General features: G+C 33.7%; 1 protein-coding gene across 3 annotated transcripts in view; it reads right to left on the bottom strand.

Annotated features, from left to right (window-relative positions):
• Positions 1-13390, bottom strand: part of par-1 — a 131927-nt gene that overhangs the window by 93257 nt on the left and 25280 nt on the right. Inside the window, exon 1 of one of the 3 annotated variants that reach the window (XM_013323058.1) lies at positions 11911-12108. The exons of the other annotated variants lie outside the window; for them this stretch is intronic. The gene's annotated coding sequence lies outside the window, so the exon portion shown is untranslated. Of the gene's footprint in view, positions 1-11910; positions 12109-13390 lie in introns of those variants that run through there. 3 annotated transcript variants of the gene reach the window in all.

Genomic DNA, 13390 nt, shown 5'->3' with positions numbered 1-13390 from the left:
ACGACCACACATAAGAGACACATCTAGTAGAACTATTTCTGCGATTTTTTAATATAAGAAAAGCGGCCGGTACACCTGAGGAACTGCAGATGCTTTACCCATGTACTAAAATACTAGTATCCTTAAAAGTGAGAGAGCGTCAGTGGCTCAGGAGTCAAGCACTTGATTTGCAATCTGTAGGTCCTGGGTTCGAATCCCGTCTTGTACCAATGTGTTTTTCAATTTCCGATTTACAAATGTACATTTATGTTATGTTTTTACAGTGAAGTAAAACATCGTGATGCAACCTGCACATATCTGAGAAGAAATTTAAAGATATGTGTAAAGTCAACCAAACCGCTCTAGGCCAGCGTGGTTGACTATGGCGTAATCACCCTTGATCTAGGGTAGGCTCCGAGCCCCTCGATGGGGACGTATAGCTGGTGATGATTCTTAAAAGTTGATTGATAACATCAGGTGAACGTTCTCAGCCGTCTATTTAACAATAAAATTATCAATATAAAAGATTTATTAAATAAACATGTCTATTTACAAATGATAACTGGTTTAGTTTAACAAGTTTCGATATGTTTGATTACATTGTTAGCATACATCGTGTATGTAAACATGTATAAATGAGAATGTTTCGATGGATGGATGTTGTTTGACGGTATCACCGGAACAGCTGGACGGATTTCACTGAAATTTGGCATACATATAGAACATAGTCTGGAAGAACAAAAAGGGTACTTATTATAGTTTTTTAAAGTCCCGCGCGTACGGAGCTGCTGCAGACGATAGCTAGTGATATCATATTTAAACATACCGACATTTATTAATCAAAGAAGTTTTTTTATAATTTTAAACAATATTTTAGATCAGAAATTGTACATATAATTAAATGAAAAATAATAAAAAATAACTAACAAGTTAACCTAACTTAAACCTATTATGGTTTCTCTTTCGACTAACGCTGACAATGAACCCATAAAACCTTTTGTACTTTTACCATTTAGTAAAATGCACAATATAATTTCATTAAAAAAATCATAAGGGCACAGTTTCATTAGTCGTTAGAGTCGGTTTACATTGAGCAAATGAGTCCCCGCATGACACTTTATGTAAACACCAGAGTTGTGACAACGAAATTGCGGACTAAGGATTTTTTAAATGGACTCTATTGAATTGAATTTATTTCTATAATACTATTGTTAGGAAGAAAATCCGACACTGTACTGGCGCAACACTGGCCTTACTGAAATGTCGAAATTTGTGTCCCCCCACTAATCATTCTGACACTTGACTTGGTAATGAAAGCGCGCCATTCGTACCAAAGGATTCTAATTAATAATGTCTAAAACTAAATATACAAAGAAATGAAATTCAGTTACCAAAAACATTAAAGTAAACAAAATCTAAACAAACATATCACACCAGCAAATAGCTAACTATATGCCAGGTCACGAAAGGATAATGGAGGTCCTTGGATAGACAAATACGAATAAGCTTAGACAGGCGAACCCGCGATAAAGCCAATACAACCAAATTCGATTCTCATTCAACAGACCGGATTAAATCCAGGGTTGTCCAAACTTTCAATATTAATTTTCACAATTTTATTTTCTAGCGTTTTATTCACAAAATAACTACCTTGAAGGTAAAAAAAATAACCTTAAGAATTTGAAATACTTTCCTCAAATCTACCTGTCATTTATACTAATTTAAAAATGTTTTTTTTGTATGTAACTAATAAACTCAAAAACTACTTGACCAATTTCGAAAATTTTTTTACCATTTAAAAGCTACATTAATACTGAGTAACATAGACGATTTTAAATTCCCCTCTGACAAAGTCGCGGGCGAAATTAATGATCTTCCTAAAACTCGTTTAAAATTAAAAAGGTAATGATTTTGCAAAAAAAAGTATAATATCTGTAATACTCTTACCGTGGATTCCCTCCCACTGACAAAATACCTGTAAAAAACATATTTTGCCATCTCTCTCACGCTTATAGAAAGAACAGAGATAACATTCTTTCACTTTTGACAATTAATTATATTAAATAACTGCAATTGGATATATAACAAAGTATAAAATGGGTACAACATAAGTCACAACGCAATGAAAAGTCAAAGGCGAAAAAAATTCCTTACGCGTTGACCATAATTTAGTTTTAATGATCGGAAACGACATTTATGTATGAAGTATGAAGTTTTACGTTAAGGTCAAATTATACTCTACTCTTGGACAAAAGAATCTTATTTAGTACTTATTCAATTTGACCAACAAAGTACGAGCATCTAAAAAATATATTTTGCGAATCAAATCTTTTTTATAACATTAGTTTTAATGTAAATTTTCCCTAATAAAAGTCCGAGATACTGCATTGTATAAAAATGAGAAGGGAGTTGAAAAATCTCATTATAAATATGTGGGCACTGCTGTACCCACTTCCGTATTCATACTTGACCCACATACCAATGTAGTACAACCTGAAAATGTTGCTTATTTCACAAATGGCGCGCGTTGCGTTTGTTTTAGTTAAACTACGAACAACTTTTTGGTTTGTCTATTTTAACTAAGAACTAGATTTCTTTTTCTAAAACTATACTTTAAAACGATATTGTTTTTATGTCATAGAGTTATGCAAAGATTTACCTTATTGGTATAGAAATTACGAAACATTATGAAACACCAGTTGTCGCCCGCAACTCGGTCCGCGCGGAATTTAAAAAAAAACACAATCGGGGTTTTAAACAAAGTGAATTCCCTACGAAGCGATTCCATAAGGAACTACAAAACTGTATAGAACTGACAATAACTTTCGATAAGTCACGTGATTGTCGCGCCTCAGTTCCATACATTTTTGAAGATCGTTATGGAATCGCTAGGGAGCGAATGCACGTTATCTAACCCAACAGTAGTCTTTGTGCTCTTCCAGCCTTTGTTCTACATCTATGCCAAAATTTCATCGAGATCCATGCAATTCTGGAGATACCTTCTTACAAACATCCATCCATCTAAACATTTGCATTTATAACATTAGTAAGATGTCTATACATTGATAAATAATCAATCTCGATATTATAACTCGAGTTATTACATTACTTTAAACAGCGTGTTATATAATAAATATATTATAAAAAGGCGTGTATCATGATTATATAAAACTTGTTTCAACTGAATGGAATTTTTATTAAATGTCAAGAGTTCAATAATGACATTATAAGTTGACTATCAAAATGTTTTGCTTACACATATCTCGAACTGATACGCGTAGTATCACAACATGAGCGTAATCGCTTATTTCGGTAGTAAAATTCAATAGGAATGGTAAACAAGAAAATTAATTCTACCCAATTAAAAACAAAAGCACATAATTCAAAAAGATATCCTATTCATCTAACTAATATTATAAATGCAAAAGTTTAGATGGATGTTTGTTACTACGTATCTTGAGAACAGTTCAACGGATCATGATTAAATTTGGCACATATATACAACATAGTCTGGAAGAACACATAGGCTACCAATAAGTTTTTTTTTTAATTTTGCGCAAACGAATTAATACGACATCGGTCAAAGCCCAATATCTTAGGTCTAGATAGGTTCAGTGGGGCGTCGCGGTGGTAAGTTAACACGATCCGGTGGCGTCCCACATTATGGCTATGAGGGAACAGGAGCCGGGAGATAACTACCGTGCCTTCCCCTCGGCACAGAGTATGCCTAAAGCATTCCCCTCTGAAAAAAAAGGTCTAGATAGGTTGCAGCTAAACATCTATACGATGGTGTTTATGACAGAACACTTTGTTCCCTTCAATGTCGATAAATCCCTTTGATTCTATTTCAATTTACATCCACGAGGCCGAAGAAAAACAATAGCTTTATATTGCTTGTATAACAAATCTGGATGTCCATTCAGACCGCCTTCGTTCAAATGAAACCAGATTCCCGCACCAACAAGCTTACGTATTGTCCAAGAAAATAAAAAAGAAATACTACGGAATCCGCGAACGACTTGTTATTAAAAATACAATGAACGTTCCCCCCTCCCTGCTCACTGCCCCCCCCCCCCTCAAACTGTTACAAACAATGGTAATATTTTCCTCTTGTATTCGCTTCGTGGAAATAAGTTAAGGAACTATTTCTTACTACAACTACAACTGCTGAAAAATTAAAAAAAAATGGACAACAAACTATTCCTTTATCGTCTTCTTAAAAATACAGAGTAAACAGAAAATAAAAAGGAAAAATAAAACCGTAAAAGAAATGCGTACGTTATCAAATTAAATGAGAAAACAAACATTTTTTTGAAAATCAATTGAATTTTAAAGATTTTACTGTCGTACTAAGTAACATTAAGAGAACTCTTAGACAATCCCTAAGTGTAGATTTAGTATAAAACACATACTAACTGTTTACTTACAGTACTTAAATAACCACACTTAGAAATGTCAAACGTATTTCTCTTGGTAAATCTACGCTAAAAACCCCCCATATACTTCTGTCAGCTACACAACTAAAATTACAGAAATATACCTATTATGTTCTTCTAAAAGGTTTTGTATTAGATTATTTCTCCCTAGCGATATAAAAACTCAGAAAAGTATCAATAGAGTAATAACAGCGTCGTTGAACACCTCGGTGTGCCCGCTGCTCGTTTGCCCCCTTCTGTTATAAAAAAAACACATGCTCGTTCCCACGGGCTTCAAATCTATAGGAAAGTGGTCATGGCAAAGTTTAGATACGATTTCCCGAGAGACAAGTGATGGCTATCGACCGAAGGTTATATTGACCTATTTGTAAAAAACTTTCAACAAGTACGAATTTTTTGTGTGGACCATAAATTGATTTAAATTCATAATATTTAATCATTGGACATATTGCCCGGAGACACCTTGACAACCTGGACAAATTGGTTGTGGTTGGAAAGATAGAGGGTAAAAGGTCACGGGGTCGATCACCTACCCGCTGGTACGATCAAGTGCAGGCTATATTGGGACTTAATATCACGACTGCCCTAAGAGAAGCCGAAGACAGGACGGCGTGGAGGCAGCTGGTCGACGCATCTATAAAGGCATATCAAGACGAGCACGACCTTCAGTAATGAAGTATGCGAAGAAGAAAAAAGTTAATCATTTCCAATTTCGTACAAAGTTCGTTGCCCACCCACTACATGTACCAACAAAACAAAACAAAAATTGCAAACGAGTCTAAACAAAGACGGTATTAGTATCTCGTCCATACACTACAAAACCACAAATTACCAGGACAATAGTCTATATTAAAAAAACAACAATTCCTTCCCAAACAATTTTCAGAGTAGCGTCAACAACACAAGTAGAGTTAGCAGACGGCAACACAGACGCAATCCGCCGCCGGGACCCGCACAGCGTACGAATGAAAAATCAATAGCAAGCACTGTACCTACAGAAGCTGCCTTCATTCTTTCACACGAGGGCAGAAACATCGAGGCAAAGTAGACATGCAGCCAAAAATGTAACACAGTGCAACAAAAAATGTCACGAATTTTTCATATACATTTTAACGATTCTACTGGCCATTTCGCTAATCAACAAAATAGAACAAGGAAACCAGACAAAGTGCATTCACTTCGAAGCGATTCCATAACGAATTTAAAAACTATATGGAACTGGTTCGCGCCAATCACGTGTCTTATCGAAAGTCAGTTCTAAACATTTTTGAAGTTGGCTATGGAATTGCTTCGGAGCGAAAGCATTTTGTCTAGTTCTGCAGTGCTGCTTTCACAGTAAGTGTGCGTTCAAAAAATAGCAATACTGCACTGCCTACTGCTCTGCATCACCGTTGTACCCTCGTGTGAAACATAGTATACGCCTCGCAAACTCAGCTTAATAATTCAACCGGATACTCTGGATACTGAAGATGCATCCTACTTTCAATTGTGTCTAGAATCTAGATATAGAAAATACTAACGATAAGAAAACTGTTTTTTTATTAAAGGTACTGAAGAGAAATTGATATTGAAAATGCCATCTCTGGAGTATAATTGTAAACAATATTTATTTGTCAAGATCGCATTACGGAAGCCTACGCATAGTCAAATATTAGCTTGAGATAAAAGGGTTAACGTATAACCTAAAATATAATTGAAACATTAAGTCAAACATAACTGCATTGTTCAAATAATTCACATAAATTATTAAATTGTTTTTATTTCATTCTCATTAATTTGTTTTTGTATTGGCAACATTTAAATTAGTACAATTTTTTTCCTCTGCTGGCAACAATTACTCATTAGATATAGGTGTTTTCTACCATAACGCACGCTATTTTTTCTAATATTAATTATTTTAAGTAACTACTCAATAAATAGTTAAAACAACCACGCTTGTTTAATTCAACAACATTAATTAACACTCCTTTCCTAAATATATCAACTGTTGAAACAAACGTTTTAAAGTTTTTTAAAGGCTTTAAATAGTCAATGTCATCATCAGCTCACTATGCGTCCTCACTGAAGGACTCGGAGCCTACCCTAAGTCCTGTCCTACCTGTCAAAATGACAATATTAAATAAAAAAAAAGATCATGTATTTCTTTTTCTTAAAGACCCTTAAAGTATTCGCAAATTGTCTGCATAATATTCTTTATTTAAGCGAAACCATTAACCAAAGCAATTAATCTTCATTGTAATCGAGTTTCGGTATACATTCGTATTTCGTACACAAGATCATTTGAGCTCCGTTTAACGAAGTGACGTCGCCAAAGTAAAACGAAGGTCGAAATTAATTGACCTCTGTCTGAATAAAGAAAATATAAAGATATAAGAAGTAATCTTTACTTAGAACGCTGATGTATAAATGGATAGGCGATTGCTTGGAAATGACAGCTTCTGCTATGCTCCGATTTAAACGAGTATCATCATCACACCTACAAACCGTTCAGCGTCAAAATGGCGAAAATCAAATAGGCACAAAATCACACGACTTATAGCCAGTCTATTTATAAAAGTCAGTGTTTATGAATAAAAAAGTTTTCAGTCAGCCAATATTTAGTTAACCTTACAAGATTTTCTCCTAAGTCAAATGATAGCAATGAATACAACCTCTTTGTAAACAAATAAAAATATAGTAACATTGTACATTCAATATCGTATCTATTGGTGCGAGGCATTACATCATCACAAAGCTATGTAATACATAAGCTATATGTGGAAACTTACTCGGCTCACGATACATTGCAGACAAGAAAAATACCGAGAATCTAAGCAACACCTGGGCTTCATTGATACAATCATATATGGACTATATTAAAAGGCTTTGAACGTTTATAGGGACAAAGTTTAAGAACAAATTATATCGTAGAGGCATCGTTCAGACCTTGTCCAGATTGTTGAATTCGTTGCGAAATGTTTAGCTCGTTAGCGAGATAGTAGACGTCAATACATCGCGTTCCAAAGCATCGCGCAAATTCAAAATACGCGCGTAAATTGGACTTCGCTAGACTCGACTCGCGCGTGGATCGTTCTATTTTTCCTACTATCTTGAGTTATTATGTTATTATTATTATAAATGCGAATGTTTAGATGGATGGGTGTTTGTTTGAAGGTGTCTCAGGAACGACTCAACGCATCTTGACGATATTTTACACAGATGTAAAACATAATTTGGAAGAAAACATAGGCTACTTATCAAGTTTTTTTTTTAATTCTGCGCGGACGGAGTCTCGGGCGACAACTAGTGATACAATAAAATATCGATATACTAACTTATTGTATCTTAGTTTCGATATTGCAATATCGGCGGTGTGCCATCACTAGAGGTTTACAATTGCGACCTATACATACATAAACGTACTCGTGCGTTGGTTGAATTAAAATTCAACAATGACGACACAGATAAACTTGCAACTTTATTTGTATACGTACATGTGTGAAGGTCGACTCACAATATAATCATATCATTTACATTTATAAAAAAATTACATTAAAAAGAGACATTGTTTACGTTTTTTAATAACAAATTGTAACCTTCATTCACAACTTGTCACAACAACTATGTAACAAGGCTAATTTGTTTAGGAATCGGTTAAGTTGTAAGCTATAACTTAAGCTAATATTCACAGTAACTTCAGACGACACTTTGACGTTAGATACAATAATTAACTTTTACGAAGACGCTAAAGTTCTAATAACATCATTAAATTTAACTTTCCAACTCACTAAAAGGATCTTCAGTTAGTTAGAACAAAAAAGTACGAAAAACTTAACTTTAAGTGTATTTTAGACTTTACTAGAATTAAGACAAAGAATATTAGCGTAGACGTAGACAGGGCCGGCGTTAGGGTATGGCTCGGTTGAGCGGCCGCCCTGGGCGTTGGACAGATAGGGGCGTCACAGTTCTGTGAATTTCAGTCTCACATAAATAACTCTGTTTCATTTTGATCGATAATATAAATTGAGAAGAAATTAAATACTTCAACCATGAAAATTTAAATAAACAATACTGCATTTTAATAATTATTTTTATATATTATTAGTTAGAATCCTTTGTCGCGAATGACGTGCTTCTGTTACAAAGTCAAGTGTCAGAATGATTAGTGAGGGGAGACAAACGTCGACAATTTATTAAGGCTAGTGTTGTGCCAGTACACACTGTCAGATTTTCTTCCTAACATTATGTATTTTCTTGCACTGAAAAAAACGTGCTTTAAGAGTTTTAAATAGAATCATTATTAGCAAATGTTGTACAAAATTTCGGACACGAATAGGGAAATACGATGACCTTAAAAGGTCAACTTGTGTGTGACTTGTTTATACAAAATGCATTGACCCCACTACAATGTTGTATCCTTGATTGAAAAGCCCTTTAAAGTATACATTTCAAGGTAAAAAAAAACAGATAAACAAGGGGGTTCTAAAGGAAGACAGAATTTTCAAATACTTTTATACTTTTCAGATAATAACAAATATAATAATATTTATTGGGCTTATTCACAAAACATCGAACATAGTGCTAATAAGAAATTGTTGGTTACGGCTGTTTACATATGATCCATTGAATCTTTTAATAACCTAAAACGCACACATAAAAAAATATTTTCTTGTCTGTGTTCAAGTAAACATGACAAAAGATGGAATAGTCCTTTTCGGAGTCACGCCTTCGGCACAACCCGAGGTTTTTAGGTCGTTTAATATCTTTGCTGCTTTTGTCTCACGAAAATGAGTTTCTTTCAATACGAGTCGTAAACACGAGATAGGTAAAAGGAGAACTGTCAGGTCTTATCTTGAGGTTAGTTTATCCTGAGAAAAATGTGTAAGGCATATTCTTTTTAATGTTAAAAGAGTATACTAGTAGTCCGTTAACATTGAATTTATTAAATTAAATCTTTTTTTTTTAATATCATAAGGTGGCAAACGAGCGAGCGGCCAGCTGAAATCGCTGAAATAGCGAAGTGACCGTTGCCCATGGACATACGCAATTGTATATGCGTTGCCTACCTTTAATCGACGGACGAGAGGATGCACAGAAAGAAAATATATTCCCTTTCCATGCATCCTCTCATCCGAGATCCGAGAAGATATCTTTTTTATAACGATGATATAAAATTCAATCGACATTATTTACCGAAAACATCAAACAAATTATTCCAATTCCAACTATACAACTTCAATTTGGCAAATTGCAGCACTCTTCATAATTTTTCATAACAAATTGATTCAAATTTTCATAAATCGTCGACAGCTCACTTGTTATGCAGCTATGTTCTAAGGGAACATACCCATACCACGTAACCTATTTTTTTTACTTTTCTTTAACTATTTTTAAGACTGCCTGGATACTTTAATTACTAGTGAATTATGAAAAAGAACAACTAACGACTACGTGACCAAAACCTGAGAAACCACCCCACCCCCCGCTCCTATGACTGACCATAGTATTTTAAAGACTCCGCTCCCCCCCCCTAAACGGGTTACGTAGTATGGGTACGTTCCCTACCTAATAAAAAAAATAATAACGTGTATCAATTGATGGTAGAAAAACTAATCATGATTTCTATATCAAGCAACCAATATGGCGGATTGAGTGGTCCGCTGTGCGGAATGTATAATAAACGTTCACCGGTTATGGTGGCCATAGTCTACGTGTACAGAGTTAATTGGCTATGGCCAACAAAGACGCAGACTTACCATAGACTAACTGCCGCATTAGAATCGTTAAAAACATTAGACAGATGTTATAAAAACTAGTACAATCACCACAAAAGTAAAAATAGATCTTACAAAAAAATCTATTACAAACAATCATTAGGTTCTAGTTATTTTAGGTTTTCAAAAGATAAGTACAAGAAGAGGTTCATCGTTTAGTACTTTTAGACATTATTAATTAGAATCCTTTGGTCAGAATGACTTGCGTTCGTTACAAAGTCCAGTGTCAGAATGAATAGTGAGGGCACATAAACGTCAACATTTTAGTAAGGCTAGTGTTGCGTCAATACACTGCCACATTCTCGGATTTTCTTCCTAACAGTACAAAATGTTTTTAAGATCGAGGTTTTAATTTAAAAAAAGATAATAAATATTCAACCTTATACAGCAAGGAATCTTACTAACTTACTAATAAAAAATGCGAATGTTTAGATGGATGGATGTTTGAATGATGGTTATTTCCAAAACGACTAAACGGATTTTAATTAAATTTGACATACATATAGAACATAGCCTGGAAGAACACATAGGCTACTAATTATGTTATTTCTAATTCCACGAGAAAAGTCGCGAGCTACATCTACTAAATCAATAAATCTTCTTTACAGTTTTTTTTTTATTATTGACAAGTAACGTGTATTAAAAAAGATAAGATAGTTTTCTAAACAAACTGTAATTAACTTTGTTACGTTACATATCTACTAAGTCAATTGGCTTCTTGTACTAAGAGGCTTCGCTTCAAACTAATTATAATTGCAATTAAATACTCCGTATCCAATAATTAATAACTATACTGTCATTATGCAGAAAAAACATTAAAAATTAACTATCCAAAAAAAATTACAAATGAACTTTTGGTACAATTATTACAAAAGTTCTTTATCTTAAAAGAAAAATAATGAATTTTGTATCATCATCAGCTCACTATACGTCCTCAACGAGGGGATCGGAGCCTACCCTAAGTTAAGGGTGATTAGGCTATTTAGTATGTTTATCACAAATTAATTTCTAAAAAACTTTGACAAGACATTCTGAGGACTTCAGAGGATTTGTGCTCTAGATGTCACCAGCGACTTAGTCCGCGTGGAATTAAAAAAAAAAATAGTAGCCTATGCCTTCTATGCTATGTTTTACAAAAATGCCAAATTTTGACGAGATCCATACAGCCGTTGTGGAGATACCTTCTAACAAACATCCATACATCTAAACATTCGCATTTATAATAGTAAGAAGTAATATTAATTCTATTTGGAATGCCATTTACAAGGTACTTGTAAATTACTAGCATTGTATATGTCAATATAGATTTAAATAAATATCTTAAGGTTATTATGACATCGGAAATATATTTCTAGATCTTCCGTAATTTTATCTATATGTATATTATATATTTGCATATAATGTTTCAATGTCATGTTAATTAAATATTATTTTATCTTTGACAGGTTATCTTTATGTGAAATTGTAAACATATTTCTAAAGTTAATATTCATTGTTTATGCGGAATATTTTGCACATAAATATGATTCGAAATATCGATAATAGCAAATATTAATGTCTAATTTTTATGAATAAACTTGAAGAATAATCTCGCAATGCATAAAATGCATAATATATTCAATTCCTTTAATTTAATTATTGCAATATGGTCGCATAAATTATCTTTAGACGTATTGAGAGTATAAAACGATTACTACATAGGCAACCAAACCGGTCCGACTTGAAAACGTATAAATACAAACCACGTGAGTTTTTTTTCACAAATTAAAAAAAACACTGGCACTCTTCGATGCAATCTCTAAAAGAGAATGATTGAGGCACTGGCACACAATAAATAACGATAAAAAAAAACAAATCACTCAAAACATCGACACACGTGCGATTCGAAATTTGAATTGGTCGTGGAACGTGCGATACAGCGGCGTGGCAGTGCGCGACTGGCGCAGCCGCGCGCGGTTGTTGCCGGCGTAGCTCCAAACCTCTACATTCAACATCAACGTGTGCAACGGCCATGTAGAAGGATAACTCGTAGACTAGACTACCTAAGTAAATTTATATTTTCTAAAGTATTCATTTTATGGGAACATCAATAATCACTATTAAATTCAGTTAAGAAAGAAGCACGATAAGAAAAATATTTATCATATTGGTATAGTGGCTCCTTTTAGTTACTAAGTACACCAAAAAAGACATTAAATGATGAAAAAACATTTACAATATAATATTACTTATTATCATACCAACATCCTAGACTGTTCAAGTTAATCTATACTAATATTACAAAGCGGACGAGTCTGTTTGTTTAAACGAACTAATCCTAGGAACTATTGGTCCGATTTGAGAAATTCTTTTTTTTGTTGGATAGGCCATTTATAGAGGAAAGCTTTAGGCTATATAACATTACGCTGCGACCAATAGTTTTTTTTTTAATTCCGCGCAGACGGAGTGTCGGGCGACAGCTATTCATAAATATAATTGAACAAGATACGCAATTTGTAATTATATCCACATAAAGCGCTTGTTTTAACAAGGTTAATGTATATTTCATACAATAATAAAGACGTTAATGTAAACTTAACTCAGTTTACACATAATTATTTTTGACACATGAAACTTAAATCATAATTTATTCTTACAAAACCATAATTTATAATACATATTCAGGTCGCAAAATAATTACTTAAAAAGTCACTTGGTGTTTTTCTCGCTATATCTACACAAAAGGGTCTTGACAGACAGACGAACGAATAAAGTGTTCCTATTAGGATTCCGTTGTTTTCCTATGATGTACGGACCCTAAAAATGTTCTTATAGTTTTCTGACATCAAAATATCTATACAAAACATATCATCGTTAACTTTGACAAAACAGAGATAACAATAAAATTAAACGAGGATTTTGGTCTCAGAAACCCAATGCTAGTGACATAAGCGTCAATAGCCTAATGGTTAAGGGTACGGATTTCCTATCACGAGGTCAGGGGATCGAATCGATCGATTTCGTAAACCATATCCTAGCACAAGCCTAAAGCTTAGTTGGAATGGTAAAAGAAATATTAGTAAATTTACAAAAAAATCTGCTTATATTTTCTCTAAAGAAAAAAAAAACTCCCAGTGGAATCATTAAGTCTAACAAACATAATAGTAACTAAATACTGTTTTCCTACATGCAATAAAAGCCATAGATTAGTATAAACACAAACAAAACGATAGACGAAGCAAC

Source organism: Papilio xuthus, unplaced genomic scaffold (genome assembly GCF_000836235.2).
Source record: "Papilio xuthus unplaced genomic scaffold, Pxut_1.1 DF825783.1, whole genome shotgun sequence".
Taxonomy (NCBI): Eukaryota; Metazoa; Arthropoda; class Insecta; order Lepidoptera; family Papilionidae; genus Papilio; species Papilio xuthus.
This window is presented reverse-complemented; position numbering and strand designations above follow the sequence as displayed.